This window comes from Aquarana catesbeiana, linkage group LG12, assembly GCF_042186555.1.
Source record: "Aquarana catesbeiana isolate 2022-GZ linkage group LG12, ASM4218655v1, whole genome shotgun sequence".
NCBI classification, from domain to species: domain Eukaryota; kingdom Metazoa; phylum Chordata; class Amphibia; order Anura; family Ranidae; genus Aquarana; species Aquarana catesbeiana.
In genome coordinates, this window is record NC_133335.1 from 66,628,311 (window position 1) to 66,647,864 (window position 19,554).

General features: G+C 45.2%; 1 long non-coding RNA gene across 1 annotated transcript; it reads left to right on the forward strand.

The window, feature by feature from the left end:
• The first annotated feature begins 15,258 nt into the window (after positions 1 to 15,258).
• Positions 15,259 to 19,345, forward strand: LOC141114354 (uncharacterized). Its single transcript, XR_012236897.1, has 2 exons — positions 15,259 to 15,381; positions 18,149 to 19,345. It is a non-coding gene; the product is annotated as an uncharacterized lncRNA (long non-coding RNA).
• Positions 19,346 to 19,554: the final 209 nt, after the last annotated feature.

Consider the following 19,554-nt stretch of genomic DNA (forward strand, 5'->3'; position numbering starts at 1 on the left):
TGGTAATAAGGTTCCAACCCTTTGTTGATTAACTCCTTCCTGTCAAGCCCTGGCGTCCCTTTCAATGGGTTTTTATTGGTCACATGATCGGGAGCCTGTCCTGTTGGCTCATGATCATGACTAGAGACTGAGAGCTGTCTGACAGATACCTTCAGTTAAGCTTTGAAAATGAAAGCTGAAAGCTGATTGGTTGCCATCCAGATTCTGGCTGCTCCAGTCTTAGTAGCTTCCCCAATAGTTGCGTAAAGGCATGGTAATAAGGTTCCAACCTTTTGTTGATTAACTCCTTCCTGTCAAGCCCTGGCGTCCCTTTCAATGGGTTTTTATTGGTCACATGATCAGGAGCCTGTCCTGTTGGCTCATGATCATGACTAGAGACTGAGAGCTGTCTGGCAGATACCTTGGCCATCCATGGATGCATATGTGCACCATGTGAGCGATAAAGCCTACCCTCTTTGCCGCTGCAACATATATGTTACGTGGGCAGCAAGAGGTTAGGAGATCCCAAAAAGTTTTTGCAAAAGCAAAGGTTTATTTTAACCACTTATCGTAAATCGCCGTCATTGTACGTCGGTACTTTGACGCTAAATACCATTGTTATGGCAGCAGCTAGCTGCCATAACCCCGGTATTTTCAACAATGGCGAGCAGCTGGCTTTCAGATAAAAGTGGTCTTAGCAGCAGATTCGCTGCATGATCACTTTTATCGGAGACGAGAGAGGGCCACCCCTCCCGTCGCTTTCCAGTCATCTCCACCACTTACCGGAGCCGTCGGTAGCAGCAGAGACGATCGCGTCCTTCCCCCTGCTCGACTCCATAACATTGAATGGCAGAAGCGATGTCAAACCCAAAAACAACCCCCTCACAACACGGTCAACATTTGCCCAGACAAAATATGCACAGTCTTTGAGCCTCTGGAGGGAAGAAGATATACAGTGCGCTGAGTCAATGACGCCCCTGTCAACCAGAGGAGGTGATGCATATTTTACATTTCTAAACCCGCACCCTCCACCTCATCAGGAGAAGTAAGGACCATAAAACCTTCAGTAAATTATAACTTTATAATGTATTCACTTCACAATCACCCACCACCTCAGGAACTCAATCCTCCTGCTTATGTATCTATGACAAGGACCACCTGCCAAGTTGCCTATGGGTCTAATCTGAAACCGTGTCTGTGGATGCCATCCAGCCTCCCCACACCTTGTCAAATTTGGCCCCAACCCCCCTACTCAAATAGGTTGCCTTGTAAAAAGGGACTGCCTTGTTGACCAGGAACTTCCAAGAAGCCAAAATTAGGGCAGTAGATCTCTTCCATGACAGGATAATCAGTTTTTTGCCGTAGAACAGCAGGAGGGTGAGAAGAGTTCGTATAGCCCTAGTGGTGGCCAAGGGCTCAACAAAGCTCAACCTGAATACTTCAACCGTAAGGGGGACTGAAAGAGATGTGACCGACCGGATACACTTTGCTATGTCTTGCTAGTAGGGTTTTGATATGTGGACACTCCCAAAAAACGTGCATGAAGTTTGCAAGGGGTGCAGAACACTTCCAACATAGAGAGTGGTGGCTCCCAAACATCCTAGCTAACTTAGCCGGAGTAAGATAGATTCTATGCAGAAATTTATACAGGATCAGACAATCTCTAGTAGAAACTAGACATTGAAATGGGGCCCCCAAATATCGACCCAATCGTCTCTATCCAAACCAGGAGCCACTGCCTCCCAGGCCAGCCTGCAAGTCCCTGTCAACAGGACTGTTTCAGGAAAATGGTCTTTGTACAAACTAGAGACTGGTTTAGACAAGGAATCACTGCATGTCGGTAGTTCTAGGTCACTAGGTTCAAGGTCAAGAGGGTCTCTGCCAAATTGAGAGCAAAAAGCATGTCATAGTTGAATATATCTAAAGAAGTGCAAGTTTGGCAGGCCATACTGCTCTTTCAGGTCATCGAAGGTCATCAGAGAGCCATTCAATACTATGTGGTGTAAAGTCTTTATACCATGTTTAGTCCAGACTACCGGGTCTGTGTAATAAAAAAAATGCGTTAGGTTTGGATTTCTTCATAGAGGTAGATTAGGGGAAAATCTGCCATTCCTAGAAGGTCTAAACCCTTGGGCCACGGACCATGCCTTAATTACTGAGCGCACGGAAGAGGTGAGTGAGTACAGAGCCTTCGATTCTCAGTATACCAAGAGGGATAGCGCCTCATATGATATATAGTTATAGTTAGCCAGCGGTGAGCCACTGTCAATTGGCCAGCGAGGAAATATTTATAAAAATTGGGCACCGCTAGGCCCCCTTCCCCCCAGGGCTGCTGTAATATGGCCAATTTAAGGAGGGGAATCCCTCCGTGCCATAAAAAGGAGGAGAGCACATGCTATCTATTGATTTGAAAATTGATTTGCGGATCCACACTGGGGAGTTTCTTAGTATGTACAAGAATAAGGGTACAATTTTCATCTTCAAAATTTATCTTCCCAATAAGTGACAAAGGGAGGTTTTTCCAAGCGTGTAATTTCCTTTTTAAAAAGCCAGCAGCGGGGAGACATTGAGACCAATGAAGTCCATCACCAAGTTGGTTATTATGAGTCCCAAATATTTAATTTGAGTGACCCATTGTAGGCAAATATTGGGGTCTGTCTGCCCAGGCATGGGAAGGGAACGCAAAGGAAGTATTTTGGACTTGGTCCAGTTAACCTTGAGGCCAGAGACCTCTGTAAACTTGCCCAGGAGCAACAGTGCAGCCTGTAGGGAAGGTCCCGTGTCTCGAATAAATAGTACCAGGTCATCTGCATAAAGGGCTGTCGTTTCAGTCAGGGTACCTATGCTGATCCTCTGAATTTGGGGGGATGAGCACAATGCAATTGCCAGAGGTTCCATAACCAGTGCGAATAGCCCTGGTCTCTGCACACTGGAAAGACATCTGACACCCCAACATTAAGGCAGAGAGCAGCTACTGGATGATCATAGAGCAGCGATATCCACTTAAGGAACATGGGGCAAAAATCCCAATGCGTTGTAACACAATTATCATGTACCTCCAATCAATGAAGTTGAATGCCTTTTCCAGGTCGAAAAACACCAGAGCTCCCCCGACGAGTTCTCGGCAGTCAATTGAGTATGAGTATATACCCTCCGGATGTTAATGTCCCTGGCCTTTTTAGGCATGAACCCCTGTTTGGTCTGGTGATATCAAGTGGTCCAGTATTTTCATTAGCCTATTGGCAATCATTTTGGTAAGTATTTTGAGGTCCATGTTGAGCAGTGCTATGAGCCGGTATGAGGAGCAGTAAAGAGGATCCTTATCTGCTTGGGCAGTAACACAACATGATCCTCATAAAAGGATACCGGTAAAGTCCCAGTGCTGAGAGGGCCCAGTTATTTACCATTGGGAAAAGAAGCAACAGCAGTTGCCAATTCCTTTTCAGTAAAAGGGGCCTCCAGACTAGCAGCCACCTCATCTGGCAACACCGGGATATTGAGGGAGTACAGCAGATCTGTTAAAACCTGAAGGTCATATGGTGGGATGGATGAGTATAATCTGGAATAGTAGGAGACAAACTCCTGCATGATACCCTCTCTATCCTTCACTAAAGTGCCTTCTGATGAGTAAACAGGGTACCACTGTACTGTATGTGCCTGAGCTTCTGCCGTTCAGATGGCTAACAGTTTGCCATTTTTGTCTCTTTTCTCAAACAATTCCTCAGCTCTATTACTAAAAACACATTGAGTGAGGCCTTGGAAGTGAACCAGTAGTGCCCGCCTAGACATCTGTAACTCAGCCAGAGTGAAAGGAGAGGGCGAATCAGCATGGGTCTGTGCACATCATAGTTCATGGGCCTGAAGCTCCTCAGATTTGTTATTTTTTCCACCCTGGCAGCCTTTATGGCAGACACGTAGGTCCCTGTGCCCTCATTGACCTACCAAAACTCCTTCAGACGCGGCGAGACCGGGGCCTCCACCGATGACTCCTCCACCCATCCCGGATGCAACCGCCAAACCCCGGTGCACGTTGCCTGCAGTAGACTAATCATGACCTGTAAGGGGGTGTGATCAGAGAACCCTCCAGCCAGGTAGCTAACCTCTGAAACCAAGGGCAGCAGAGCTGGGTTGGCGAAGGTGATATCAATACGGGAGGAGGAGGCACTGACATGGAAAAGATAGGAGAAACCTTTTTCCCCAGGGTGTTTACAACGCCAGAGCTCCTCCAGCGCCGCTGACTCCGCCCAGTGTCTAAGGTCAAGGTTCTGCACCCGAGTCAAGTTAGAGGTATCCAGGGTGTAATCCAGGATGTTGTTGAAATCCCCAGCTACCGATAGCTTCAGTGGGCCAAAAGTGGCGACTTTCTCCAGGACAGTATACAAAACCTCAGTTGTGAAAGGGGGTGGAACATAGATGTTCGCTATGGCCAATAACTGGGATTCAGTGTCAAGCACCACAATCACATAGAGCCCCTGGGGGTCTATTACCACATGTTCAATACAGTAGAGCAGGCCAGCTTTTTATGAATTAAGATAGCAACCCCCCCTAGCATATGTAGAGTGTGTAGAGTGTATTGTTCACTGCATCCAGTTTCTGTTTAGGGAAACTATTCTACTACCAGTCAAGTGGGTCTCTTGCAAGGGGACTACATGAGGGTTCTGGGATTTAAGGACCATCAATCTTTTAAACTTTGAATTCAGCCCACGGACATTCCATGAGAGAATTTTCAGATCACTCATATAATAGTGGTCTATATGGCATGGAGACAGGATAAGTAAAGTTAGAGGGGAGGTAATGGGGGTAGGAACCTAGATGCAGAGAACTACATCCAGCCAGACAGCGGCATAACATCAGTACAGACTGTGCAAGGCGAACTGAAGGTCCATCAGCATAAACCTTTTGGGCAAGACTCAAAAAGAAAAAAAAATTCCAAAAAAAACAGAAAAATCAAAAATAAAATAAACAGTCTAACTCCCTGTTTGCTCCGGGTGAACAAACCTAACAAAGTAGAAAAACTTCCGAAGAAACTTAAGTCCCAAAACTGTAAGAAAAACTAGTGAACTGTTCCAAGAGTTCATCCACTTGAAGAAGGGCCGTGGAGACATATTGGTAGGTCATAGTGCCCTAAAACAGTACCTTAGCTCCCGTGTTGAATGGATAGGCAGTCTCTGGCTTTTCAGAAGGATCAACCTGCTAAGGACAATATTGTCAATAGGAAAAACAGCTTGTAAAGGATAACATTCACAACCACTCTATCAGAAACCATAAAATCAGGCCAAGACAGAAGTACAGTTAAATCACACTTTTTTAATAATAAAAGTAAAAAAGGAACAAACGTAGTCAAAACATAGCCAAAGTTCAGTAACCGGAACGGATAGTCAGCCAAGCCAGAAGTCAGGGATCAATGTAGTGGAACAGCAAGCAGGATCTGGAGCCAGAAGGGATGTCAGCAAAGCAAGTCTTGAACAGGATCGCAGGAGATTGTTTCTGTGATGTTGACCAAGGCGAAGGCAGAGATCCTCTAGACTGGACGGCTTAAGGGCTTAAGTAGGCAGGACTGACGAGCAGGATATCATCAACAGCTGAGTAACTGTGGAGAGATAGGAGCTGGCAATTAGCTGACAGCTGAGCAGCCAGCTCAGAAAAGTAAGGGCTGAGCCCAGCCCTGACACACTCCCGGTACCATCTTGGGAAGTGTCCGCCAACTACAGACACGTGGCCAGGCATGCCAGGCAACCAAACCTCCTTCCTAGGCAATGGAATCCAACCAGTCAACTACAGGAAATTAAAAAAACTTAGCAGAACCATTGTGGATGACCTTCAGGCGGCTAGGGTACAGCATGTTGTAGGTCAGGCCTTTCTCACGCAGGCGTCTGCACACATCTGTGAAGGAGCGCCGTTTCTTTTGCAAGTCAGGAGAAAAATCTGGGTACAGATGTATCACTGCATTTTCATATTTCAAATCAGGGTGTTCGCAGGCCTCCACCAGGATCATATCTCTGTCCCTGAAATTGAGCAGATGGACTAGAAAAGCAAGCTGCATCAAACCAGCAGGTCTTGGACCAGTGGGCACCCTGTGTGCACTCTCCACTATGTATACTGGGGAGAGGTGTTGTAGTCCCAGGAGTTGCTTGAAGAATGCTTCAGCAAATACTACAGGGTTAAGCCCCTCTGTACCCTCCAGGAGCCCGACACCACTACATTATTGCGCCAAAGGCAGTTCTCAGCATCCTCTGAGTGAGCCATGAGGATCTTAACCTTTTGCTTGAGATCTGCTAGAGCCTGAACAGTGGAGGCAACAGTGTCCTCCACCGTTGAGACATGATGCTCTGCCTCTGCAAGGCGGCCTCTAAATTTGTCCATATCATGTCTAAACAACCCATATTCTATGGTCAGTGCATATATTTTCCCCTCCACAGAGGACTTACTATCTGCGATGGCTGCCAGGATTGCAGTGGTGGACTGGTCTCCATGCAGCTCTGAGTCAGCTTGAGGGATGGAAGAGGAGCCGTTCGGGTCCGGAGCCATAGCCGCCATCCAGGAGTCTGTTTGCACCGCCACAGACGCTGGATGCAGGGAGGTGCCAGGCAAGATGGCCGCCGCATGAGTCTTTGGCGGCTCGGTCCGAGAGCTGTGAGAGGCTGCCTTCCTGCTCGATTTGCAATTACCGGTCATGGGGGGAACCGGAGCAGCTCCCCGACAGCAGGCAGGTGTTTGCTGAGCAGGATGGCTTCTTCAAACCCAGGATTCTGGCGGATTAGTTAGGTGGATGGCGGGAGCTTAAGCAGGGCACGTCTCCTCTCTCACATCCCGACCACGCCCAGATCTGAGATCTTTTTGACCCCAGATCTCACATTTAAGATGTTTACATTCCTTGTAATAGAAATAAAAGTGACCCATTTTTTTTTAAAGGACAGTATAAATAAAAAATAAAAAGTAAAATAAATAAGAAAAAAAAATTAAAGCGCCCCGTCCCGCCGAGCTCACGCGCAGAAGCGAACGCATACATAAGTCATGCCCGCATATGAAAACGGTGTTCAAACTACACATGTGAGGTATCGCCGTGATTGTTAGAGCAAGAGCAATAATTCTAGCACTAGATCTCCTCTGTAACTCTAAACATGTAACCTGTAAAACATTTTAAATGTCGCCACGAGCGGGTGCAATTTTGAAGCATGACATGTTGGGTATCAATTTACTCGGCGTAACATTATTTTTCACAGTATAAAAAAAAATTGGTCTAACTTTAATGTTGTCTTGTTTTTTAGGTAAAAAGTGTATTTTTTCCCAGAAAATTGCGCTTGTAAGACCGCTGCGCAAATATGGTGTGACGTAAAATATTGCAATGACTGCCATTTTATTCTCTAGGGTGTCTAAAAATATATAAATAAAATGTTTGGGGGTTCTAAGTATATTTCTAGAAAAAAAAAAAACGATTTTAACTTGTAATCAACAAGTGTCAAAAAGAGGCTTGGTCCTTAAAGTGGTTGTAAACCCTTACAGACCACTTTAACCTACAGGTAAGCCTAGATTAAGGCTTACCTGTGGGTGCAAGAAATATCTCCTTAACCTACACGGTTAAGGAGACATTTTCCTAAAAACGGGCACCGATGTCTACGGCGCAGGCACACTGAGCGTGTCGTTAGTGAAGGCGATCATGACGTCATCGCTGCTCTGGCCAGTCACAGCGCTGAAGCAGCAATACCTGGAAATCACTCCGGGTATCATGGCGGCAACGGAGGAGGTGAACGGGGGTCGCTTCGGGGGCTTTGATCTCAGGTAAGTAATTCATAATGAGCTAGTATGCTATGCATACTAGCTCATTATGCCTTTGTTCTGCAGGGTGTTTTTTTTTGTTTTTTTTTTAGAGAGGGTTTACTTCCTCTTTAAGTGGTTAATGTTAACACCACCAGCAAGACATAGTGACCTTTCCTCACTCAGGTACCCAATGCTTTACACAGGGCTTCCTCTCTCCAGCTACAGGCAGAAAAAAAAAAAGTTTGTGTATCTCTTTGGGCTGTAATTAAAAGGAAGCTGCTGTTAGTTCTTGCTCCTCCAAATAAGACACTAACCCATCAAGACATTTTCATACTTGTGTAGATCCTCCCAGGAGCCAGCCCATTGCTTGTACCAAGGCTAAAGGCTCTTTAGAAGAGTACTGAGGCAGGGTGTTGTTTTCAGGAAGCTATGCTGGCCTGATCTGGCTGCATTGCATATAGATGTACAGAGACCTAGTAATGATGTTACTTGTAAAATAAAGGTATGTAATAAAAATGCAAAGGTTGTATTTAAAAATGTTATTAGGATGTTGATGAGGGGAGAGGGAGGAATCAGGGAAGGAAAATATAAGCAGATTAAATTTCAATTTTAAGCCTTGCTTGTGAACAGTGGAAAACCCTATTATTAGTCAACTAGTAACCATTGGTTTACACCAAACTACGGCCTCTGAGCCAGATGTGGTGCTTTGCTTGCCTTTATCTGGACCCCGGGGCACTATTACTTCCATTGGCACCAAAGACGGGGCACTATCACTGACACCAACAATAGGGTACTATTTCTTCCACTGACACCAACAATGGGGTACTATTCCTCCTACTGACACCAATTATGTAATGTTTTTTACTCCCACTGAACAGCATGCCTATGGCATTGTTTACTCCTACTGATGCCAGTGCATTTTCTACTCCCACTGGCCACAGTCCGGCCCCCTAAAGTTTGAAGGGCAGTAAACTGGTCCTTTGTTTAAATATTTTGAAGACCCCTGGTTTACATGATCAGTAAATAGAATTTTTCCTTTTATGTTTAGTATATATTTTTAAAACACAGTGGACAAATGTCACAAGCATTCACCCAGCCATCACAAATTCTGACCGTATTCTGCTTAATTGAATTCCTATGATTGTCCATTCCATTTAGTGGCCACAATGCGGGATTTTCCTGACTGAGGCATTTCAAGAAAAATAGAGCATTATGGCCACTAGATGGAGACCTATGTGTTGTGCAGCCTTTCCATTTTTATTTTTAACCCCTTCCCGACGAGCGTACGCAGATGTGCGTACTCGGCTTTCTGGGGTTATACCGGGATGATGCCCGCAGCTGTTTTTTAGAGCCGACGATCGGCTATCCAGTTATAACAACCGCTAAATGCCGTTCAGCTGTTATACCGGAGGAGCGGGAGGTGACGTCCCCCCCTCCCGCCGATCTTACCGGCCCTCCCATTCCATCGGGAGGCCCGATGACCAATCGGCCACCTCCGGCGGCTGGGGATGTGCTGGAACGAAGCCGTGAGCAGCTTTGTTCCAGCCTCCTAATCGTAAACACGGAAGCGACGTCATGACGTCACTTCCCGTTTACTCGGCTGCCAGTGGCGCCGGTTTTAAAAAAACAGAATCAGAATCGCCGAAAACGGCAATCTGAATACTGTGAAGTGCAAAGGAGGAATTGGGGGTCTTTTAGACCCCCGATCCCTCCATAAAGAGTACCTGTCACCACCTATTACTGTCACAAGGGATGTTTACATTCCTTGTGACAGCAATAAAAGTCATCAAAATTTTTTTTTTTTTTAAACACAATTTATAAATATAAAAATAAATAAGAAAAACATTTTTTTTTAAAGCGCCCCATCCCCGCGAGCTCGCGCAGCAAAGAGAACGCATACGGAAGTTGCGCCCGCATATGTAAACGGTATTCAAATCGCACATGTGAGGTATCGCCACGATCATCAGAGCGAGAGCATTAATTCTAGTACAAGACCTCCTCTGTAACTCTAACCTGGTAACCGTAAAAAAAATTTAAAGGGTCGCCTATGGAGATTTTTAAGTACCGTAGTTTGTCACCATTCCACGAGTGCGTGTAATTATAAAGCATGGCATGTTTGGTATCTATTTACTCCGCGTAGCATCATCTTTCACATTATACAAAAAATTTGGGGTAACTTTACTGTTTTTTTTTAATTCATGAAAGTGTCCCTTCTTCCAAAAATTTGCGTTTAAAACACCGCTGCACAAATACTGTGTGATATAAAATATTGCAACAATCGCCCTTTTATTCTCTAGATTCTATGCTAAAAAATATATATATAATGTTTGGGGGCTCTAAGTAATTTTCTAGCAAAAAATACGGATTTTAACTTGTAAACACCAAATTTCAAAAATAGGCTTAGTCATGAAAGGGTTATTTTTATTTTTTATCATAAAGTTGATATACAGGCAGCGTTTTCTGAAAACATCATTTAACACTGTTATTCATTAGTAATTACTATATGCATTTTTGTAAATGCAATTAGTGTATGAATCTTTACACCTGACTCTGTGACTCTTTACTCTGTGAGAGCAGAGTCTGCACTAGTAACCATTCAGGATCTGTTGCCTGCACATGTGGTTATATACTGACACAAAGCAAGAGGAGCTCTGTTCTCTCTCCTTGTGTCTGCATGTTGCATGTTGTCTTGAATTTGTTTTTGCTCTTTCATTCTCCAATCACAGGCTGGGTGCAGGGAGGCAACCAAGCTGTAGTGTAGACAATCAACTTTACTGTGCTGTCTGGCACGGGTGCTTGGATGATATAGCTGACTAAACAGAATTACAAACCCTATGATAGGTCTGAATTACAAACCCTTTGACAGGCCAAAGATATATATTTATACAGGGCTCAAAATTTCAGGTCCTGAGCTACTAGCCAGGCCTTAAAGGTTACTCGCCACCAGTTGCCCCACCCAACCCCTACCCCGCCCCTAATTCCGCCCTTAAATACGCCCTTATAAATTATCTCATGAAATGAAACTTAAATGTTTTATGCAGAATTAAGTTACAAAACTAAATATTAACAACAACTTTATCAGTGCAGCCTCACCTGTGCCCCTTAACGCAGCCTCACCTGTGCCCATCAATGCAGCCTCACCTGTGCCCATCATTGCGGCGTGACCAGTGCCCATCATTGCAATGTGAACTGTGCACATCGTTGCAGCCTCACCTGTGCCCAACATTGCAGCCTCACCTGTGCCCATCACTGCAGCGTGACCAGTGCCCATCATTGCAGCCTCATCTGTGCCCATCATTGCAGCCCCCTGTAATCATCATTGCAGCCTCACCTGTGCCCATCATTGCAGCTTAACCTGTGCCTATCATTGCACCGTGACCAGCGCCCATCATTGCACCGTGACCTTTGCCCATCATTGCAGCGTGACCTGTGCCCATCATTACAGCCTCACCTGTGCCCATCATTGCAGCCTCACCTGTGCCCATCATTGCAGCCTCACCTGTGCCCAACATTGCAGCGTGACCAGTGCCCATCATGGCAGCCTCACCTGTGCCCATTATTGCAGCATGACCAGTGCCCATTATTGCAGCGTGACCAGTGCCCATCTTTGCAGCTTGACCTTTGCCCATTATTGCAGCGTGACCAGTGCCCATCATTGCAGCGTGACCTGTGCCCATCATTGCAGCCTCACCTGTGCCCATCATTGCAGCCTCACCTGTGCCCAACATTGTAGCCTCATCTGTGCCCATCATGGCAGCGTGACCAGTGCCCATCATTGCAGCCTCATCTGTGCCCATCTTTGCAGCGTGACCAGTGCCCATCTTTGCAGCATGACCTGCGCCCATCTTTGCAGCGTGACCTGTGCCCATCATTGCAGCGTGACCAGTGCCCATCATTGCAGCGTGACCAGTGCCCATCATTGCAGCGTGACCAGTGCCCATCATTGCAGCGTGAATTGTGCAGAGGAAAAGAGAGGGCAGCAGGATCATCACAGGGGAAGAGAGCATGGAGGAAAAGGAGAGCTGACCGGATCACAAAGCGGGGATTCACCACTGTAACAGCTTACATTTGAATTGCCTCCGCTCGCGGTCACACACAGTCCCGCCTCCTGACCCAGCGCCTGTGACTGACAGAACATGTCCACACCGGCATTGGACCACTGTCACAGAATACCCACACTAATTACCTTATGGTTGAATTCCTTGAAAATGAAGTCATGGTTCTGACTAGAAGCATAACAGTTATTCATGAATATTCTCATTAATATAACTCCTAAACATACCAACTCATATACAGTATTTGAACCATAACCCTCTCGTAAACCAATAGTTTCATGATTAATATTCAACAAAAGGTAATGAATACATAATACAGTATATGAGTATTATAAAAAAACATTTATAACAAAAATGCACAAACCAACATATGTGACATTGTTCAATTAATTATTTATATAATTACTTTGATATAACATAAGTATATATTTGGCATTATCGCTAATATGATTGTTTTTGCAATACATAATACAATAGGTTTCATATGGCCGTATTTGAATAAGCCCCCTTCTCTCCTTCATGCAAGCAAAATTTAGGTCTTTGGGCTCATGGTTCCCTTATCTTGTTTATTTTACTAAGTGTCCAAACCTCTAATTTACAATCTGGGATAAAAATACAGATAAGGCTAACACAGTCTCCTTGTAAGGCACTCTTGAAAAAGCATTCACTCAGATTCAACTTTAGAGAGAGAGAAGAGAAAAAAAAATATTTAAATGGCTTCTCTCATGTTCACAAAAATAGGGGTAAAAATAATATGATATTCATGGGCCTTCTATATTCTTTTAACCCCAATAGTCATGACAATACAAAGGTCATGCATTAAACTGTGCAGTGTCATGCCTCACATTTGAACACAAACAGAAACTTCCGACACCAAAATGTGAAGATTTACCCTACTATAGGCCATGTGTACAGGCCAACAAATGTCACCAGGAAACTACTCACGTTATGCAGGTGATAAACACAAGGTGCAATTGGGAAGGCTTATTAGGGTGCCCACGTGTCCCGGATTGCCCGGGACATTCCCGCAATTGGCAGGTCTGTCCCGGGTCCCGGGCACCTTCACTCCGTGACAATACAGTGTCCCGGAATGGAATTGACAGAGCGAGCAAACCCCGCTATAGCGCTGGTGCTCGCTCTGCCTCCAGCTCCACCTGATACTCTGCTCACTGGTTGCTATAGCCGCCTGGCGGCTAGCAACCAGTGACCTCACAGCGCGACCCTGCCCAGCATGCAAAGCGGAGGAGAAGTTAACTTTCTCCTCCTCCGCGCCGAACGCTCTCCATAATACCCGTCGAGGCTGTCAGCGGGGGGCAGCCCCAAAGACACGAATCAGCTGTTACCATCTCCGCAGCTCTGCTGGATGTCTCCCTGCCCTGTACCGCAGAGCAGACCGAAGCCGCCTCCTCCTCGGCTATTTACAAGTACACGGAGAGGGAAGAGGGACGCCGCTATACATTCCTGGCGCTGATCTGAGGTCTGTTCTAAGCTTATATTATGTGGATGTAGATAGACAGAAGAGGGACAGGGACAGTGATCAGGAAAAGGGTAAAAAGTGCCCCCCCAGCATGTTTCTGACACCCACCTTTCCACTAGCACAAGTGTAAGAGGGGGTCTGTACTGTGGGGGGTTCTCTACTTAGTGGGGGGTCTGTACTGTACTACTGTGGGGGGTTCTGTACTTAGTGGGGGGTTCTGTACTTAGGGGGGTCTATACTGATGGAGAAGGGGTCTGTATTTAGTACTGAGGTGGGGGAAGTCTGTGCTGAGGTGGGGAATCTATACTTGATGGAGGGGGGTCTTTACTGAGGGAGTATATACTTAGTGGAGAGGGGGGTTCGTACTGAGGGAGGGGGTTTATAGTTAGTGGGGGGTCCATACTGAGGGAGGGGGCATATAGTTAGTGGAGGGGGGTCCGTACTGAGGGAGGGGGCCTATGCTTAGTGGAGAAGGGGGTCCGTACTAAGGGAGGGGGCCTATAATTAGTGGAGGGGGGTCCGTACTGAGGGAGGGGGTCTATAGTTAGTGGGGGGGTCTGTACTGATGGAGGGGGCCTATACTTAGTGGAGAGGGGGGTCCGTACTGAGGGTGGGGGTCTATAGTTAGTGGGGGGTCCGTACAGAGGGAGGGGGGCCTATACTTAGTGGAGAGGGGGGTCCGTACTGAGGGAGGGGGTCCGTACTGAGGGAGGGGGTCCATACTGAGGGAGGGGGCTTATACTTAGTGGAGAGGGGGCCAGACTGAGGGAGGGGGTCTACAGTTAGTAGAGGGGGGTTTGTACTGAGGGAGGGGGGTCTATACTGAAGGAAGGGGGTATATACTTAGTGGAGAGGGGGGTTCGTACTGAGGGAGGGGGTCTATAGTTAGTGGGGGGGTCCATACTGAGGGAGGGGGTCTATAGTTAGTGGGGGGGTCCGTACTAAGGGAGGTGGCCTATACTTAGTGGAGAGGGGGGTTCGTACTGAGGGAGGGGGCGTATAATTAGTGGAGGGGGGTCCGTACTGAGGGAGGGGGTCTATAGTTAGTAGAGGGGGGTCCGTACTGAGGGAGGGGGTCTATAGTTAGTGGAGGGGTTCGTACTGAGGGAGAGGGTTTATAGTTAGTGGGGGGGTCCATACTGAGGGAGGGGGCCTATAGTTAGTGAGGGGGTCCGTACTGAGGAAGGGGGCCTATACTTAGTGGAGAGGGGGGTCCGTACTGAGGGAAGGGGTCCGTACTGAGGGAGGGGGCCTATAGTTAGTGGGGGGGTTCTGTACTGAGGGAAGGGGCCTATAGTTAGTGGGGGGGTTCCGGACTGAGGAAGGGGGCCTATACTTAGTGGAGAGGGGGCTGGACTGAGGGAGGGGGTCTACAGTTAGTAGAGGGGGGTCCGTACTGAGGGAGGGGGGTCTATACTGAGGGAAGGGGGTCTGTACTAAGGGAGGGGAGTGTATTATTACAATGTAATAATAGAAATACATTTCAAGCAGGGTATTGGGATGATATAAGTTCTAAAACCAGCCATTCACCCGACAAATCACTCGCCGCCGAAATCCCGCCAACCTCGAAACTACATTCAACACAACCCCCCCCGGTCCTTGGCAAAATTGTCCCTGAATGGCAGTTTGGAAATGTGGTCACCCTACTTATAATGCCTTTAAATAACTTCCTATTAACATTTTACCTTTCATCTTTTAACTAAATCTTCAGCTCCGCCTGGTAGCACTTAATGTTCCTATGTCTGGAGATATGATTGGAATTCGTGGGGCTGACCTTCAGTGTCATCGCCAAGCCCAGGAGATGGCCCTCTATGGGACATTTAGAGCCATCCTTGCTTCCTCCACCCAATCCCTAATCTCAATAGTGAAAAAGACACACAGAAGTCTTCCTATAGTGAATTTGAAGGTAAGTGTTTAGTTTTTTTATGCTCGATTTGAACATGGCAATAATCAATCTTAAACTTTACTTTTTGGGTTTTGTTTTGGATTTTTTCAGGGTGAACGCATTTTTCGGAACTGGATCTCTTTTTTTGATAGTAGATTAGCTCCTCACAAATCTGATGTCCCAATCTACTCTTTTAATGGAAGAAATATATTAACTGATCCTCTCTGGTGAGTGTAATCAGAATACCTTTAACACATTTCATAGTTTGGAATTTTTCCAGCATTGACTTCCTTTGCAGCTCCCTGCATTAGTTAGTCCAACATCTCAGAACCAATGCTGAACATTTTCATTTGCCAGGCTCTGTGATTGTATCTATATAATGCCCATTGACTGTCAGTGGATGCAGGTTCTTCTCTGACTGAGGTGTGAATGGGAGAGTATCTCACAGATGTCAACCCAGCTTACATTATTTGTATTGGCTTGGGGAAAAATGTCATCTACCTCCGAGTCTAGTCCTCCCCTGGTTTCAATCATATCTGCCAATAAGGCCCATAAAGCTTTACCCTGTAACCCCCCAAAGGAAGCCTCCTCCATGAAACAAGGATCTCACTCGAGTTACCATATGCATAATTACTTGACATCTGGTGGCAGAGGTAGAATATTAGAGAGTGTGTATTGTTTATGGTTGTTACCTGTTTCCGGTTTGGGGTTCTCTTGATAATTTGCTGGTCAATTTTCAAGGGTGTGCAATGGACTATGATACCTTGCACATTGTCCAGCCTCTCTCGTCCCTGTACCCCTGTCCGTGACACATATTATTAATGTATGTGTCTCCATTGAAGAGCTTTCAACTTCCTTACTTACTTACCACTATCACTAGAACAGGAAGCGAAGGAAATCCAGTAGAGCCACAGAACACTTTTAAAACCCACCCACTAAAGCTTTACAGCCTGCCCAACACTTTCCAAGATTTAAAAAAAGGCTTTGAGTGGAGTCCCACTTTAAAGCAACCTTAAAATTTACAATATGAACCTCTACCATTTGCCTCCTTTCGGTTTGCTAAATAAAACATTGAAAATTATTTGTTATAGCTGTTTAAAATGCAAAAAATACCAGCTGATCTGTCATGAGTCCTGTAATCATCGGTTGATTGTTATCAGTTACATTGTCCCCAGCTATCTCTTGGTAGTACAGAACCCCAAACCTATTTTATGGAGAAGAAGAGGGGGTCGGTGTTCTGTAGTCCTGTCCTGTTCACATTGTCCTGATACAGTAGGGTGAGAAGTAAAACTTCCATAGAGCAGGAAGTATGTTACTGGCAGGATAGTCACTAGGTGAAAAACAAGGGGAAAAAGCTTGAAAAAGCAAACTAATGCAGTCACCACAGTTAAATTAGAACTAAAGGCACCATACTCACCTCCTCTCCAACAGTCCGAAGTCCACTAGGAGCCCCAGACCAGCACTGGAATTTTCTCTCTTGCTCCTTCTGCTTGCCCGTCTTCGGCCCTCTTGATTGGCTGGCATGGGATGACGTGAGGAGTTCAATCATCCCTGCACACAGGGATTGTGCCGGTGCTGTAAACTGAGCTGCACAGTTTACAAGCCACAGGAGATGGTGAGCAGGCAGGTAGGCTTATTTTATTGCAGAAGATACATTGCATTTCTCTCCTGTGATAAATAGCCTGCATGCTCATAATTTTTTTAACCACTTCCCAGCAACTTGTCCAGCAGGATAGGCCGCTCGTGCGCACCCCCGGGGGCGAGCAGCGCGGCGATCGGTGTTGTTGTGTGTTGCTCCGACATACCGCATCTCCAATTCAATATGACATAGGCTCTTAATCATGTGATCAGCTGTGGCTAATCACAGCTGATCACAGCGGTAACCAGAAAGGGTCGGTTTTCCTCAGTTTGCTCTGACAAGATGTGAGCAGAGGAGAGCTTTCCTGACAGGGGGGTCTGCTCTGATAATCAGCGCATTGATTATCAGCGCAGCCCCCTTCAGAGGTACCAATCACACATGCCCCATCAGTGCCCATCAAAATGCCAGTCAGTGCCTATCAGTAACACCTGTCAGTGCCTCCTCATCAGTGCTGCCCATCAGTGCCACCTATTAGTGCCCATCAGTGCCGCCTATCAATGCCCATCATCACTGCCTATCAGTGCCTATCACTGCCACCTATAAGTGCTGCATATCAGTGCTGCCTAACAGTGCTGCATATTAGTGCCTCCGCATCAGTGCATATCAGTGCAGCCTCATCAGTGCCCATCAGTGAAGGAGAAAACTAAATTTTATAACAGAAACAAAGAAAAACATTTTTTTTTCCAAAATGTCAGTCATTTTTAATTTGTTTAGAAAAAAAATAAAAAACCCAGTGGTGATTAAATACCACCAAAAGAAAGCTCTATTTGTGGGAAGAAAATTATAAAAATTTAGTTTGGGTACAGTGTTGCATGCCTGTGCAATTGTCACTCAAAGTGTGACAGCGCTGAAAGCTGAAAATTGGCCTGGGCAGGAAGTAGAATGTTGTCTTTGTTTCTGCTTTAAGGCTTGTAAGCTGATAAAAAAAATGTTTCTTTTATTATGGGTTTAGATATGCTTTAGGGTCTGACTGTTAGTTCAGTTCTGATCTAGCTGATAGTTCAGCCCTTCATTATTTATACCCACATACATAGTTGGTAAGGTTGAATAAAGACAACAATCCATCCAGTTCAACCTGAGCGTGTATGTATGTTTACGTTACTACCATTTTCCATATCCTTGTACATTGTTTTTGCTAAGAAACACATCTAAAAGTTTTTTAAATTTATCCACACTCCCTGATGACACCACCAACTGTTGACTCCAGTTCAATCGCTTCCTGAGAGTTGGTGAACAAAACTGGACCACTTACGCAACATGTGGCCTCCACCGTTGTATAATCTAGTAGTATATTCAAATAAGAGTCAAAATAAAATTCTTCTTTCTCAAATTCATTATTTCGAACTTTCTTCCAGGTCAGAGAAGTCCTTCTGGCATGGATCCAGTCAAAGGGGGACACCCATACGTAACCGGAACTGCAAAGAATGGAGAAGCCACACGAACGCAGAAGGCTTGGCTTCACCGACTACAGGGCACTGGCTTCAGGAAAACAACTCCTTCAGTTGTAGCCAACCATTAGCTGTTCTGTGCATTGAAATAGCCTTTCCTTATTACGATATGTGGTGAGCACAGAGCACCAGAAGACTGTACAATCCATGTGTTATTTCTTAAATGAAAGGAAAAACTATTTTCCTGGGTGCTAAAAGACTGATAATAGTTACTTATAAGCCAGAAAATCACTCAGCCATATGATAGGTGTATGTTACTACTTAGTGTAAATCTGTTGCATGTAAAACAATATCAGAGTGTTGTAGAGCAAAGTGAAATCATAACCAACCATAACTGGTAATCCGCAGTTTCTGCGCCTTCAGTTTAAATTTCTGATATTATAGGTAGAAGCTAGTTAGGAGCTTTTGACGTGGTTCTATATGTGGACATTCTGGCCACGCTCAGTTATTTTAGAATAACATTGTGCTATTAATAAGAGCGAAAAAGTTGTTGAAAGCATGTTACTTTATATCCTTACACCTATACGCAACAGCCTGATACCCTTGTGCCTTAATAGACATTGTATAAAACTAAATGTGTTATAATTGGAGAGGGGGAAGATTATGGGGTCTATTTTGTATTTATATTTTAGGACAGGAATTTTTCATTGGTACAACGCACATATCAAAAAATATGTTTTTATTGTACAAAAATAATCAGCATGAAAATGTCATGGACAGTTTGTATAGATTAAAAGGTCTATATTAACAGTACCTCCTAGGCCAGTGATGGCAAACCTTGGCACCCCAGATGTTTTGGAACTACATTTCCCATGATGGTCATGCACTCTGCAGTGTAGTTGAGCATCATGGGAAATGTAGTTCCAAAACATCTGCCCATCACTCCCCTAGGCTCACGCCACAAAATAACATCCAGTAGACTCTTCATCTGTCTAAACACTATAAGATGGGATGGTTCTTGCGCTTCTAATCTCAATGTGTTTCATGAACTTTGCCTCAACTGCATCAGGAGTAAATCAGAGGTATTGCATTTCTACAATATGTATATAGAAAAAAGATTTTAATCACAATCTTTATACAAAATATTACACTTGAATATATATCCATGCTGTATTTTTATGTCAAAAGATGTAACTCTGTCAATACATACTTAATCCACCTATTAAAGTGGAGCTTTAGTCAGAAAATTAGATCCTGATAGATCGCTTTAGGCTGGCCCCTTTTGCAGGTATAGCTAAAACATTAAAAATAAGTGCTTATACTGTTTAAAATTCAGTAATACACTGTCTCACCCTGCTCTGCACATGCTCAGT